Source organism: Ambystoma mexicanum, chromosome 9 (assembly GCF_040938575.1).
Source record: "Ambystoma mexicanum isolate Mex_15411 chromosome 9, UKY_AmexF1_1, whole genome shotgun sequence".
NCBI classification, from domain to species: Eukaryota; Metazoa; Chordata; class Amphibia; order Caudata; family Ambystomatidae; genus Ambystoma; species Ambystoma mexicanum.
In genome coordinates this window covers 574065191-574082005 of record NC_090931.1, presented here as the reverse complement: position 1 = coordinate 574082005, position 16815 = coordinate 574065191, and the positions used below count along the sequence as shown (strand labels likewise).

At 49.5% G+C, this 16815-nt stretch overlaps 1 long non-coding RNA gene across 1 annotated transcript in view; it reads left to right on the top strand.

Annotated features, from left to right (window-relative positions):
• LOC138488294 (uncharacterized) overlaps positions 1 to 16815 on the top strand; it is a 221358-nt gene that overhangs the window by 18461 nt on the left and 186082 nt on the right. The window contains exon 2 of the long non-coding RNA XR_011274630.1: positions 13073 to 13216. This is a non-coding gene — a long non-coding RNA (uncharacterized lncRNA). The remainder of the gene's footprint in view (positions 1 to 13072; positions 13217 to 16815) is intronic.

The following is a 16815-nucleotide window of genomic DNA, read 5'->3' as shown; positions in this document are numbered from 1 at the left end:
TTCATACGTCACATACTTTGGTGTGAACTCAATAGGCAATAAGAGGGGGGCAACTGGAGTGGGGGCGATATTTGACACTTCCTCTTCAAGGGGGTGGGGCTTAAACCTGTTATATGTGTTTTCACTATTGTAACCTGGCCCCTGGAGAGAAGGAAGCCAGCTATTGGCCTGGAGAACCAGCTGACAAGGGAGGCCAATGGCAGGGGTAGAATGAAAAGGGACAATTGGATCAGTAATGTGGGTTGTTCAGAAAAAGTCAAGGGAGGAGAAGGAGGGCCAAGAGACCAGGTGGAGGAAGGACAGTGCATAGGAGTGTGGAGGAGAATTACCAAGAGTGTGTGCAAGGTGAGGTGTTGGTTGCTAAAAGAGAATGGTACTTGGGTGTGAGTGCATGAACATTGAGGGAGGGAAATTAAGGGAGAGTATAAAGGAGTGTGATTGAGAGTAACTGGGAAGGGTGACTAGGAGAGTGAAAGAAAGGTGACTGAAGTAGGCATGGGTGAAGTGCAGTGTAGTGAGAGGAGAGTGTAGTAGATGGTATTGGTATTATAGTGGGAGGAGTTTGTAGTAGTGGGAGGAGAGTGTTGTGGAGAGTAGCAGGCAGAAAGATAATAGTAAAGAGTAAGATAGAAAGAAGGAGGTAAAGGAATACAAAGAGAGGAACATTGCAGGAACGTCATTTATGGGTCGCCAGGGGTCATAGCTGCAACCCCTGTGGTCTCCCTTGCAAAAAGTATTTTATTTTTGTTGGTCTTAACGGAAGCTCCTTGTCTGTGGCCAGCACCATGTGGCTCTTTATTTCTGTAGTGGCAGGCTCTCTTGTTCAGGGCTCTTAAAGAAACAGGGCGTGCCACATGTGTAAAACTTTGAGCAGTGACCCTAAATAAGAAAGGATAGGAATAACAAATAATTTGTTTTTGTGAAATACTATACAATAATTGCTAGACTTGTTAAAGGTTTATTTCAGGCACACTTCAGGGGGTCAGTCACCGATGATTTAGTCTGTTCTTAAACAACTAAAATTCACAATGCAGACGAAAATGTGCAAAATGCATTTAGAGTAGAATAAGCATCCATTGCAGACTACGGGCCTCATCACGAAGTTGGGCAGTAGCCCTTAAATGCAGCGTTAATGGTGTTAGCGCCTTGAATACCGCTCTGCCCGATCACAACCCTGCAAAATTAGTGCCAGACCCTAAAGGGACCGGCATTAATACAGTCAGTGTTATTATAGCTGGAGTTATTACAGCCGGTGGCAATACCGTCGTCAACACAGAGCGTCATTACAGACCTTTCACAAATCCACGTCCAGTAGTATTACTGCCTGAAAACCGGCGACAATACAGCTGGAATTACCCCCAGCTTTCAGCTGGGGGTAAATTATCCCAGGTGAGAGGAATAAAGCCACAGGTGCATACAATGCACACAAGTGGGCTACATAAGACCCACCTTGGCCCCAAACACACATTCCAAAACCATGCTGCGATTCGCTTCTGGGAGCTTTGACATGCAGTTTCATATGCTGCGCCTGGAGCTACAGATGCTGGACAACCAGGGCAGGGAACAGGGAGCACAAGGTGAGCAGAGGGGAGCAGAGGAGGAGGAGAAGACCAGCCACAACAAGGCACGCACCCATCCCCAGGGTCAAGCTATCACCCTGGGCCCTCAGTGACACCCAGTTGGTAACAGAGTACCAGCTGGATAGGGCAACCATCACTTATCTGCTGGCCACAATAGTAAACGATATTGGGAGCAGGATTACCATCTGCAGAGCCATTCGCCACTGGTCAAGCAGGTGGCAGTCCTGCAGTTCCTGGGGACAGGCACTTTCCAGCACTCTGTGGCAATGATGCATGGCATGGCCCAGTCAACATTCAGTGCAGTCCTGGGCCAGGTGCTGGATGCCCTGCTGCATCATGTCAACCTGCACATTGGACTGCCCACCACCCTTGCCCAGGTGAACCTCAAGGCACGCTTCTATGCCACTGCATAAGTGACCCCCATCATTGCAGCCATCGACTGCACCCATGTAGAAATGGTTTGTTTGTTTGTTTGTTTGTTTATTTGTTTGTTTTGTTTATTTTGTTTATTTGGTTGTGGTCCAGGCCCTTGAGGCAGTCTTTAGGAACTGCAAGCAGTACCACTCTATGAATGTGCAGATAACCTGTGGTTCTGACCTAATCATCAGCGACTGCTGTGCCCGCTACCCTGGATCCACCCATGACTCCATGTCCTACGGAACAGCACACTGCTGGGATACATGGAGAGGCACAGAGGACAACAGACCTGGATAGTGGGTAAGTACAAACACTGCCACAAATGTATGTTTAAGCACAAGTCAAAAAGTGGGGGCTATAGCCACAGGAAGCATTGCATGCCAAGAGGAGGCACTGGCAGCACCTGTGCAGCACCTGCACCATTTACGGGGGGCATCCAAGAGCACATGTACACGGCCACCACATCTTGACCCACATATGTTGATGGACACCCACTGCTGCAAACACAACACATCAGACCACAATAACCAGAATGCACCTTGATCGTGCTGCTGTTCAGATCCACACCCCATCACCCAACAGGCAGTCCACCATGGGCCCCAGATAGGAATCAGAAGAGAGAGGACCCCACTCTGTATTCCCTAAAGTACTGTCAAATTAGTCCAAAGGAGTAAACATGTAAATCAATACCCCGAGAGAGAATCCCATAAGCGCATGAAAGCATGTATCAACTGTAAAACAAAATTGTTGATGTAATGAACATTAATCCTCTAGTGATACAGGCACATTAAAAAAGACAAATGCCTACTTCCCCTGATCAGGCAGTCATAACAGTAGCTCCATCCTGTGGTACTCCGTGCACCGCTCGCCCAAACATATCCATGGAGTGGTGCAGGTGGAACCCAGGGCACAAGGTTCCCTTGTCCAAATACGTAGGGAGTATTACTACACCCTATTAAAATTCAATGTGAGGTCATGCCTACTCATAATGAGGAAAATTGGGCCATACACCCCCTTACCCATAGTGCTGTGTAGACCTGTCCCACAGCAGTCATCCCATGTGCAGTCAGCCACCACAGGAGAGCACCTCAACAACATAAGTTGCATGTAGTGGAGAAATAATGCATGGCATGAAATAGGAAGGATGTTCACCCATCACATATACATATTGCATGGCCCTGTTGCTCACAGGAATGCCCACTGTACATAATAGCCAACTATTCTGATTCTGCAGACCCATACATGGAACAAATGCCTGGTGTTGTCATTGCATGCAGGTGACTAAGGAGACCAGCAGCTCAGGTGGCTGATGACTCCTGTGCATGACCCATGAACACCACAGAACCATGCATACAACCATGCCCACGGCTGGACACGCATCTGCATCAAACATAATTTTACACTTTTAAAGGCACGATTCAGGTGCCTAGATCGCATTGGAGGGGTCCTCGTGTATGCCCCGGACAAAGTTGAAAAAATTCTCTTGACATTTTCAATGCTGCACAGCATGTGCCTCCGGCGGAATGTGCCCCTATCCCCGACGCAGACAGGCAACCCCCAGGGGATGATTATGACGATGACCATGTGGAGCCAGGGCAGATGCGCACAGGGATGGGGTGAGGGAGGGGATGCTGGCCCAACAGGCACTGATAGTTCATTTCTTTTAGCACGGTGACCGTCCCAATACACAACCTGCACATATCGAATAAAGATCACTAGTACATAATCATGAATGTCCTTGCATTTATACAGTTTTGAACAAGCTTTAATGTATATGCTTGTAACCCCTATCCCACCCCAGCACACAATTCCCCACCACCCATCCCCAACCAACACCCCAGCACACTGTTTCCCTACCGTCTTCTGCACCCATCACCACCACCCCAGCACACAGTGCCCACTACCACAAACAACCACCAACACCCCAGCACACAGTGCCCCCGAACCTCCACCCACCACCAACACCCAGCACACAGTCCCCCCTACTACCCACCTCCAACACCCCAGCACACAGTCCCCCCACCCACCAACACCCCAGTGCACAGTACCCCCACCCACCAGCAAAATCCCAGCACGCAGTCCCCCTCCGCCACCACCAATACCACCACACAGTCCCCCCAAAGACCCACCCAACACCCCAGCACCAGTACCCACCACCCCTCCCACCACCAACATCTCAGCACACAGTCCCCCCTCCCCACACGCATCCCAACCATGTGTCCATGTGATGGACCCTCATGTCGACAGTGCCTCAATCACGTCCAGTCACGCCATCACGGCAGTCACGGGACAAGTAGGGAGTGATGAGGTTGGGCTGCAATGCCTTGTGGGGCTGTCCTGCCTGGCATGGCTGCAATGCTTGGTGGCAGGGCTGCAATGCCTGGTGGGGCTGTCCTGCCTGGTGGGGCTGTCTGATGATGAGGCATACGACAGGGTGTCCTCGTCAGCCACTGGGGTGTAGGCGCGATGGCAGCGTGCCCAGCCCTGTGGCCTTGGGCTGTGCGCCTCCACACGCTCATGGCTCTCCGGTGGGGTGCTCATTTCCTGCTCCTGCCGGTCTTCAGGTGTCAGGACCACAGCAGCCTGCATGTCGTCGCTGCTGCCCCTCCCTCCTCCTGAGTGGTTGTGATTGGGAACGCTTCAACTGCCTCCACCAGGTCGGCCCTGGTGGGTTAGGCCCTTGGTGGTGGCGTGGCCCTGGAGCGTTGGGCCCTTGGTGGTGGCATGCCCCTGGAGGATTGGGCCCTTGGTGGTGGTGTCGCCCTGGAGGATTGGGCCCTTGGTGGTGGCATGGCCTTGGAGGGTTGGGCCCTTGGTGGTGGCATGGTACTGCTGTAGTGTGGAGTGGTGGGGTGGATCCTCCACCTCGGTTGCCCTTCCGGCCCCTTTGCTGGGTGGGGGTGCTGGTGGAGGCGCAGGTGGCTGCTCAATGGGATGGCCCCACTTCCTCATCCTCCCTGGACGTCTCAGGTGACGCCTGCGTGCCTGTAGGGGACATTGGGGATGGCATTGGGTCACATTCGCTCACATGTTTTGGGGGGGTTGCATGGGATGATTGGACTCATGCACAGGCCTGTCCTGCTCCTGCTTGTATTTTCACAGAGGGTTGATATATATGGGGTCTGATGCGGGATGTGGGACACACTTGGGAATGTGGCTTCCCGGTAGTGGCATGTCAGGGTAACACTGTTGGCCTAGGCATTACTTGTCTGGCATGCAGCCAATTCACTGGCAATGGTGGCAAAGGTGCACTCCTGTGCCCCCTCCATGGCTGTGTGTTGCATGGCGCTTGGATGTGTCCCTTAGCTGCCCTCCACACAGCTCAGGCTCACAGGGGTGGCCTAGGTGCACTGGCACATAGGTGCTGCTGTGGGTGCCTGTGGTGACGCCTACACATTGCACCCAGTCACGATGCCCGGCTCATGAATATTCACACTGGGGGATGGTGTGGTGGGCTGTTGACATTACATTTGGTATTCAGGGGTTGACTAACCTTAGGCATCCTGGGTGTCAGCTCCTGCCTGCGCTCCGCTAACTCCCTCGATTGAGGCCATGTCAATGATGGAGCTGCAACGCTCCTCCCAGGGGGCGGGTTCCGGTGGTGGTAGTGATGAACCTCAACCGGTGGCAAGGCTGTCAGTCCTCTGCTGGGCTAGGATGCCCCGGACCCGCAGGTCGTTGAACCGCTTTTGGCAATCTTCCCCATCCCTGGGGACACGGACAACTGCAGTTACTTTCTGGCTGATGTCGACCCATAGCTTGTTCTGCTGCTGGGAGCTGGTCTTCTGCCACGGCCCATAGAGATCCTCATAGTGGCCTATCACCTCCTCCACGAGGGTAGTAAGCTCAGGCTCTGTAAATTTGGGCTTACACAGCAGATTCTGGGATGACTTGCCCCTTGTACGCTCCTGGGAAATTCTGCAATCTCAGATGCGGTGGATGGCTTCCAGGGGCCCCGATTTTGCATGGATTGTGATTGCCAAAATGGTTGCCGCAGTGTTTCCCGTTCCAGCGGTGACATGTTTCCTGGGCGCATTATTAAAGTGGGCTAATAATGCGCACTGTTGGCTGCGGCCAGCGTCAGCGCTATTTGTGAAGGGATTTCGGGCGGTAGCCCGCTTCCTGCCATTATTTGGGTCTAGCAGTATTAATGTTAACACCAGGGCCATGTGTGCGTGTCTGCCGACTCGTGATATGTGGCGGTATGCACAACTACTCCCGGCGTTAAGGCTACTACCGCTGGATGCTAATTACGCCAAAATACCGCCCAACTTGTGATTAGGCTCATATGTATTTTTCAAGATGCAGTTATAGCATGTTTTTTTCTCCCATTGTCTCTGTTACGATCATCACAAGACATTCCATCTCGGTGTCCTCGGTCACTTGACAAAATCCTTCTTCCTAAAAGCTTGTGTAAAGTGTAGAAATGGGTTGTATACGAATTGTTCGTATTACAACTGTTCGAATGGCAATTGACCTTTTCACAATTGACCGAATTGTGAAGGTCAATTGTAACATATATGTAATATATATACATATATTGTAACCCCCCGCAACCCCCACCCAACCCAAACCCGCCCAAAACCCCATATATATATATATAGATATATAGATATATATATAGATAGATAGATAGATATAACCAAGATATATATAGATATAACCAAAGTGATATATATATATATATATATATATATATATATATATATATATATATATATATATATATATATATATATATATACGGTCAATTGTGAAAAGGTCAGTTGTGACCCTTTAAATCCGGTCAATTGTTCATTCGAACAATTGTAAACGAACAATTTGGGTAATACCTAGAAATGTTTGACCATAGCACATCAATTGGCCCTTGATTTCATTATACCACAATTAATGCTTTGCTATAATGTGTCTATCTTTCCTATCTCCCTGGCATGCTGTTCAGGATGTTTGTTTGCATATATGAGATAACCAGTGCCCAGAGTATGGGATGCCGTGTGTCATGATGCCTACCCCCGGGGAACGAGACCAGATCCAGCAACCCCAGAAGCAGGCATCAAGTTATTTTGAGCAAGCCCAAAAACCCCTGCTAGGGGCTGTTTGGGTGCGGTCCTGGCGCCTATGGCGCCAGGCTCATATGGAGAGTCAATCCTGGCGCCATAGGCGCCAGGCTCATAGAGTAGAACTTACCTGATGCAGACCATGCTGCAAGCTTACCTGATGCAGACCATGGTGCAGAGCTCCAAGCCAAATGAGGCTTGGAAGGGACTTTGAACTCACCGGCCTTCGCAGCATCCTCACGATCCACCGCATCCTTCTGCACGTTCCCGCCACACTCTGGCACCTAAGGGGTACACAAGAACAGCAAAGGTGAGCCAAGGGAATAAACAGAGGCAATAGTAACCACCCCCATAGACTTACCTGATTACCGCCGGGGGTATTATTCCTCTTCAAGGGTCGGCGCAGTCTCCATTTCATCCTCGCCGTACCCCGGCCCCTAAGGGGAACAAAAGGACAACAAGGTGAGACAAAGGGACAAACAAGGGGAACTCTTCTCACCACAATAGACTTACCTAATTTTACCGCCGGAGGCATTATCTTCCGAACTTCATATTTTCTCTCCACACCTGAATAAGGGAGCAAGCAAAAGGTTACATTCTGGCCTTATTTTATTGAACTGTGTAGGATTAGCCAAATCCTTACCTGAACGTCGTCAGCTACCACGAGGAACTCTTTGCTGGGGTCAAGCTGCAAACTGCAAGGAATCAGAGAAGAGTGAAAGTCAGACATGTGAACTCTTACGAACTACATACTTTTCGGAGTCAATATTGTTCTGGAACTCACCAATTCCTTCGAGCCAGTGAAGCAACTGGTTATCAACGCGCCCCTGCGCTCAATCCAGGATTTAGAGCTCATCTTTCCAAACCATCAGGTGAGACTATAAGAGGGGACATCAAAGGTGATCTGTGGGGAGAACAGCTGGGGTGGGGGGATTTACGCACAACTCACACAAGAAGCCAGGATCACAGCTGTTAGCTGTGCGGCACCATCGAAGGCACACTACAAGGCCTGCCTGACCTTGTCTCTTCGCCCTGCCTGACCCCCGCATGCCGGGCGCTTCGCGGCGCGAAAACGAGGCTGAGCCTCGAATCTGATTTGAATTCCCCGCCGGCAGGCGGATCCGACGGCGGCGCACACGAAGGCCACACAAAGGCCTGTTCCTGCGCCTGTTCAGAGCACTGTGGGCCTGGGCCACAGATACTGCCCCTTAGTTCTGGCAAGTGAAGGCTCCGGAACGCTCGCTACCCCGTCTGCAGAACTATCCTGGCCCTCCGTTATATGCTTTACCGACTAACGAAGCGTCAATGATGAGCCAATGCTTTCAGCATCCATATACCCACCTGGCCATGTGAGTAAACCAGCACTCTACTATACCCAACACTCTATGCCCATTGTGCCAGTGTATTAGTGGATGGTCATCCAGCTCGCACAACACAGTCCTTACAACCATACTGTCTTAAGTGCTATAGCATCCCACAGAGAATCTGATCTTAGGCGTTCTAGCCATAGATTGCGGCCTACCTGGCCTTGGTTGCTAAGACGCACAACATATCACTCAATCTTCTACACCCTTTCCTTTTTGCTGCCTCCCTCTGCACTCGCCCGTTCACTCCGGTGGCAATCTATAGAGCCTAATACCTGTTTGGTTCATGAATGCTGACTGACCTCATTTGTCTGTGTTGTGCTTTATGGTCACTAGTAGACCACATTTAGACTGTGTTGTGCCCTATGGTCACTAGTAGACCACATTTAGACTGTGTTGTGCCCTATGGTCACTAGTAGACCACATTTAGACTGTGTTGTGCCCTATGGTCACTAGTAGACCACATTTAGACTGCGTTGTGCCCTATGGTCACTAGTAGACCACATTTAGACTGTGTTGTGCCCTATGGTCACTAGTAGACCACATTTAGACTGCGTTGTGCCCTACGGTCACTAGTAGACCACATCTAGACTGTATTGTGCCCTATGGTCACTAGTAGACCACATTTAGACTGTGTTGTGCCCTATGGTCACTAGTAGACCACATTTAGACTATGTTGTGCCTTACGGTCACTGCCTCAGTCACTGCAGCTGCCCAACCATTATATGACATTGTACTCAGTACTAATCCTCCGCACACACTGCTCACGGCTGCACACCTCTCTCAAACCATACTGTGATGCAATGCAGATACACACAGACCACTAGAATTGTGTCGGACCCTATGGTCGCTAACAGTCCCTCTGATGTATGCATTCTAGTCAATGTCAGGAATTGTCACATCTAGGTGCCCTATGCTCCAACCTCTCAACCAGTTGTATCCAATCTAGATACCATAGTGCACAGGCTGTACCCTACCGATTCTACCCGACTCTATCCAGCCACCATCTATCTTAGTCTGATCTGCGCCCCACCAGCGCCACTAGACTCCACCGATATTCTCAGACCATGATCCTCTGGCTCGCCCTAACCATGTTCCCTTTCTGCTTAATACAGGACAATGTACCTTGTAGCAATAATAGCTACATAGCCCACCAGGACGGCCTGGCTAAACTAGGGTCCCCCAGACACCACCCCATCCCTTGCCCCACTCCGTTCCTACCCTCCACACCCCCTTTCCCCTCCACTTACCACCACCCTCTCACATCCACATCCCCCGTCATCCATGGCCTACCCACCAACAGCCACCACAGTCCCATTGTTAAGTCTAACCAAACCAAAACGACCTCCAAACCTCCCACCCGCTCTAAGCCACCCGGGCCAACCCCCCTCTCCCTGATTCCCAACATCACAGCCCGCAATGACAGATTAGGCTCCAGGCTCCCCACCACAAATTCTAAACCTAACTCCAGACCTTACACCAAAACTAATACAAAGCACATTGCACCAAACAAGCCCACTCCTCCCCCACTAAAAGGCGCACTACTCAACGTCAGATCCTTGGCTGCCCACCCCACTGAAATTGCAGACATCATCCTTACCAATGGCCTGGACTTCTTAGCCTTAACAGAAACTTGGCTTCATGAGGCGTCCGGACCCTATTTATCGCTAGCCATCCCAGACAAATACACTATCTCCAGAGTAGACAGACCTAACGCCAGAGGTGGAGGCGTAGCGATCATTTCCAAATCCACCCTAGGCCTTAGACCAACCGACACAGTCGCATTCACATCCTGCGAGCTACTCACAACCAAACTACAAACCTCCCCCACAGCCACGATCACCATCCACCTCATATATAGACCCCCAGGTCCCCCTGGGACCTTCGAAGAAGACATCACATCCCTCATCACCGAAATCTCCAAACCAACAGCACAAATCATGATCCTTGGAGACTTCAACCTCGGCTACCAAGACCCAAACGATGCACATGCTGCATCCCTAGCCAATGTCCTAACTGATCATGGTCTCACTCAACTCATTGTACTCCCCACCCACCAAAAAGGCAGAACCCTTGATTGGGTAGCAACCCACAATTGCAACACAACTTGCAAAGACCCCCAACCTCTGGCATGGACCGATCACCACATGATCCCCCTCGAGGTTAACACCAATCAGGTACTGCCCAATCGGCACCCCATGGCACCAGCATGCCCCACCAGGAATAAACGCAACATCACTGCTGAAGCCCTACTACCTCTGGTCTTACCGACCCTCAACGCTCTCCCAGCTAACGCTGACTTAAACCTGCTGATTGACACCTTCAATGATTCCATGGCCAGAGCAATGGACACCGTTGCCCCCTTGAAAATACGCAAAGCTAAACCCAAAGCTCATCTGAACTCGTGGTACACCCCTGAGCTCAAACTACTCAGGAAAGAGAAAGTCAAGGCTCACCACACCTGGAAGACCAACCCCACTGCGGAAAACAAATCCAACCTCACTAACTTATCCTCACTTTACAAAAACGAGATAATCAGGACCAAAAAAGATACATACAACACCAGGATCACTCAGGCAGGATCCTCCACTAAAGAATTATTCAAAATTCTGAAGGAACTAGAAAACCCTATCTCGCCCCCGGAAACCTGCCTGAAAGACAAATCCTGGTGCACCAACATCCAGAACGCCCTCAACAATAAAATTCTAGGACTCCAAACTAAAATCGAAAACAAACGGCAACAACTCTTCAACAAGAATGTCACCAACCTTAGCCTACCCACACCTAACAACACTAGCGCAGGCTTTTCGTTCAAAAAAGTCACCATCCCGGAAGTTCAAAAAATCATCACCTCCCTGAAACCCTCTAACTGTAAAGGAGACAGCTGCCCGGCTCAGATCATAAAAGATGCAGCCAGAGAGCTCTCCCCCTTCATCACCAAACTCATCAACCTATCCTTCACCAATAGCTCTATCCCCAGCAACTTAAAACAATCATGGGTTCTCCCTCTCCTGAAAAAACAATCCCTCGACCCGGCCATACCCACAAACTACAGGCCCATCACCACAGTCCCCTTCCTACTGAAAATCTTGGACAGAGTCGCCTACATCCAAATTCAGGAATACCTAGAATCCAACCAACTGCTAGGAATACGTCAATCTGGCTTCAGACCTCAACACGGGACTGAAACCGCCCTTGTTGATCTCAAAAGCCAGATTGATGAAATTAAAGACAAAGGCAATGCCGCAATCCTACTCCTCCTAGACCTCTCAGCGGCCTTCGACCTGGTCAGCCATGAGGTCCTCTGTAATCACCTGGCCACCGCAGCCCACTTCTCCCCCCCTGCCATCACATGGATACAATCCTTCCTGGCAAACAGAACCATACAAGTCTTTTCCACTACAGCTGCAGCAGACCCCATCCCCATCACATGCGGGGTCCCACAAGGTTCCTGCATATCCCCCACTTTGTACAACATATTTACAAAGCCTCTATTTGACCAACTGGACCATCTGGGTGTCACCTACACAAACTACGCAGATGACACCCAGATACTCCTCACTATCTCTGGTAATTACCAAGAAGACTCCGCCCGGATCAACAAAATATTCTCCATCATTCAGGCTTGGATGGCCTCCCATGGTCTCTGCCTGAATGATGAGAAGACAGAGCTCCTAATCGTCGGCTCCCCCAACACTCTAACAAAACTTGACCCTAGCTATAACAACATCACCATCGATGGTCATTCCATTCCCATAGCCAAAAGCGTAAAAACCCTTGGCTTCTATCTAGATGCCAACAACAACCTTAGCAAACACACTAATATGACCGCCTCAGCCGCTGCCTATACCGGCAAGCTCATTAGGGCCAGCAGACCCTTCCTATCACCCAACAGCTGCCTCACCCTTGCCAGGGCCCTAATACAATCCAAACTGGATTACTGTAACAGCCTGTACCTAGGCGCTAATCAATCCGTACTCAACAAACTGAAGGTAATACAAAATAACGCCTTGCGCGCAGCCCTCAACATTCCCAGACAAGAGCATATCTCTGCTACCAGGAAAGCCTGCAAATGGCTATCCATACGCCAAAAAATTGATCTAAAAACCCTCTGCCTCACGTACAAAGCCCTCAATCACCTAGCACCACCTTATCTAGCTAATAAACTCACCCTGAAACCCGCCACCAGATTCACCAGATCCTCCAACACTCTCTGCCTACTAGTGCCCAGGTTCCACCTAAAAAGAGCTGGAGGGGTAAGCTTCACAGTGCTTGCCCCCCAACTCTGGAACTCCCTACCGCTGAACATCAAAACTGTCGAATCCTTCCAGATCTTTAGGAAGCAGGTCATCAGCTGGCTGCTAAACAAAGAATAACACTACTAATTCTAGACCCGTGCGGATACTGGCTTAGACACTGTATTTATTCTAAAATTGTATATTGTACGCACTGCATATGTTCTGTTTATTGACCGCTGTATCTATATGTATATATTATAAACCTGTACGAAGTATGCAACACAAAGATACTTCTCAACCCTGTAACCAAATTCTTAAGCGCCCTTCTACCTCTGGGTTTGGAGCGCCATATAAATAAAATAAACAAACAAACAAACAAACTCCACGGGTGGTTAATTCCCTTTCTCCATTTTCAGAAGAATATTCCTACGGGGCAAGCAAACGAAGCTAGGTGGGCCAGTCTAGTCCGTCATCTCGGCCCTACGCGTCACATTGGTGGAGACCGCAGCTGTCCAGTTCAGATCGACGCCTCTGTGGGAGCCAGGCGAGCGTAACACCGTGTGAGTGCACTTCTTTCCCTGCGCTACTCTAAATTCTTTAATACACAGTTATGAAACCTCCCAATGGTATGTATTTTGCCACCCGCTGAAGCCTGAAAAGTAGATCCACGCAGGCTTGACATGTAGCCAACTTTGCACCAGACCTGCAGAGGAACTGGCCTGCTGTTAAATCTCAGTTACCATTTTAATGGTATCCATTACAGATTGTAATTTGCTTTCTGACTTTGACAACCTTCAGACATGTAATTGCTCATTTTACTATAGCCGGTAATATCGCTATAGCCTGTGGTAAGATAGCTCAGTGGTTGAGCGCTCACTGCTGCGATGTGTGTGTGATCTGCAAGTTGCAGGTTCGAGCACCGGCAGGGGCAACTCAGCCCTTCATCCATCTGAGGTTGATAAATGAGTACCAACACAGATTGGGTGATATTGTATTTATATTTGTTCTATATAAAGCGCTTAAGCTCAACTGCTATATATTAACACATCATTATCAATTGGCCTTCAACGTCTGCTTGCCGTCACAGTAATTTGGTAATATGGGCCTTTACACACTGATATTAATAATACATATGGTGATCCATTTTTGTATGACATGCATATTACATTACAGTGATATCGTAACCATATTTTTCGTTGCGTACTTAGGAACAATGCTATGTGATGCCACTTCCTGTTTTGTCAAGGGGCGAAAGGTTGTGTTCCGCCGCTTCTGGTGATGTCACTTTGGGGTGGGGTCAAATGACATCACTTCCTGTAATGTTATTAAAGGTCAAAAGTTGTGTGATGTCACTGTGACAAATCAACTTCTGGCGCACCAGTGGTCCAGCAATGAATATCAGTTTCTAAACCATCAATCAACCCCACACCTCTAGTACAGCAGAAGGAATCCAAACAGATTGGAATACAAGTGAATTATAAGACTTCCTTGTCCAATTTTGGTATTGTGGACGGAACTGCAGGCTTATCTCCACAAGGTCGTGGATCGTTGATTAGTTGCAACACAGCGAAAATACAATTATTACCCAGAGATAAAAGCGGCTGTCCATTCAAGGTTAAATTATGTACACAGAGGACAGACAGTTTCACGAAGGAAAGGGATGCACTCTGGATACTGACAGGAGAATAGTTGGTAAATTAATCAGTCTTACTGGTCAAGATTATTTGATTCCAGCGCCAAGGGGGCAACAGGTTGTAACCGTCTCTAGGTGCCTTCAGAGAAGGATCAGGGGGGCAGGACCACAATGTACCTGGTATTGAAGAAGTTCTTGGTGTTTGACAGCGTCAAGGCGGTTCCAGGGCACTACGCAGCTCCTGAAACAGAGTTAGTCGTGGGAGACAGCTGTGAGTGTACACCTGCAGGCTGGCCGGCGCAGCGGGTTGGGGACAAGAATCGCTGTCTCTGTGCTGGTTGGCAGATCTGGAATGCTGGTCGAGGCGTCTCAGACAGCTCTGGTGACTGCAGCGTGCCTGGTTAACACGCTCTGTCTGGCCATCGGTCTCAGGATGGTAGGAAGATGAAAACCGGGGGCGTCAACGAGTGCTCTCCAGAATCTAGAAGTGAATTGGGAGCCTCGATCCATTACCAGAGTGGAAGGGAGACCAAGGAGACAAAAAATGTTGCTAAAGAAAAGCTGGGCCAGGACAGGGGCTGACGGGATGCCAGCACATGGGACAAAGCATGCCATCTTGGTAAAACTGTCTATCACCACCAAATGGTGTTGAATCCCTGGACCCTAGACAGTCAGTGATGAAATCCATGGTAACCATCTGCCAGGGTTTCTGTGGGAGTGGCATGGGTTGGAGCAAGCCTAGTGGTTTGCCGTTACAGCTTTTACATTGAGCGCAAATGGAACAGTTGTCTACAAAATCAATGACATCCCAGCGCATGGTGGGCCACCAACACCAGCACTGGAGGAGGGCCAGGGTGCATCTTTGACCAGGAAGTCCGTTGATGGCTGCATCATGGGACCATTTTAAGGCTTGTAGCTGTGTATTTTGGTTGTGTAAGAAAGGTCTGTCCTGAACAAAGGGAAGACCTTTGTGAAAAACGGGGTTCCAGTCCTGTAATTGTTTGGGATGTTGAGAGACCTACTGGCGACCATTGGTGAGCAAGAGAGAGGGAGGAGTACACAGACAAAGTGTGACTTGTCCAGGAGGGTGTCGGGAAAGGCAGGAAGTTTGTCCCACCTGCCAAGCGTGAAAGGGCATCGGCTTTGCCATGGACCGTATCTGGATGGTGCCGAATGGTGAAATCGAATTCGGAAAAGAACAGATGCCACTGAACCTGACGGCTGTTGAAGCACTTCATGTCGGCCAGGTCCTGGCTGTTATGATGGTCCAGAAAGACCGTTATTGGTCATTTGGCCCAGAGCAAATGGTGTCTCCAGACCTGGAAAGCGTCTTTCACAGCCAACAGTTCTTTCTCAATGACCGTGTAGTGTGCCTCAGTCGGAGAGAACTTGCAGGAATGGTAAGCAACAGGGTGCAGCAGACCGGTAGTCGGGCAGGACTGGGAAAGGACTGGTCTGAGGGCATAGGAGGAGGCATCAGCCTCCACCACAAATGGTAAGTCTGTGTTAGGGTGCTGTAGAATGGGCACAGTCGTAAATGCCACCTTCAGAGTATTGAAGGCTTCCTGGTGAAAAGGGGTTTTCTGGGCTGGTGAGTTTGGTTAGAAGGGAAACAATGGCGGAGAAACTGGAGATGAACCTTCTGTAGAAGTTTGCGAAGCCTAAAAAGGGCTGGAGTGCCTTGATGTTAGTGGGGACACGCCACTCAAGTGCGGTCTGGACTTTAATGGTGTTAATGAAAAGACCCTTAGGCGTGATGTGAAACCCCAGGAATTTGATTTCTGTTGCATGAAAAAGAAATATTTCGGTTTTAGCATAGAAGTAATTGGCCTGGAGGCGAGTGAGGACCTCCTGGACATGATGTACGTGGGTCTGGTAGGACAGGGAGAAGATCAGGATGTCGTCAAGATAGACGATAAAATAGATATCAATGATGTCGTGATAAATGTCGTTCATAAACCGCTGAAAGGTAGTGGGGCATTGCAGAACCCAAATGGCATCATGGAATACTCATAAAGACTGTGTCAAGTGCAAAACACTGTTTTCCACTTTTGGCCCCTTCTGATGTGAACCAGGTTGTATGCCCCCTTGAGGTCTAATGTAGTGAATATCGTGGCAAGACCTAGTTGTTCTAGTAGTACAGAGATCAGTGGGATGGGGTAGCAGTTCTTTACTGTAATTTGATTGAGGTGTCTATAGTCCACACAAGGGCAGAGATTGCCTTCCTGCTTAGGAACGAACAAGATGGGGCTTGCATCAGGACACTGGGAAGGCCTGATGTGACCTAGGCGGAGGTACAGCACTATGTATTCTTTTAGGGCCTGGTCTTCAGAGGGTGACAGCGAGTAAATACGGCAACATGGTATCTCTGCTCCTGGAATCAAGTCTATTGGGCAATCATACGGCCGATGAGGTGGAAGGGTTTCAGCGCAGTCTTTGTCAAAGACTTCAGCTGAACGTTGATATTCAGATGGGACCCCCGGCATGACGGCATCCACCATGTGGGTGGTGGTTGGCTGTAGGGCG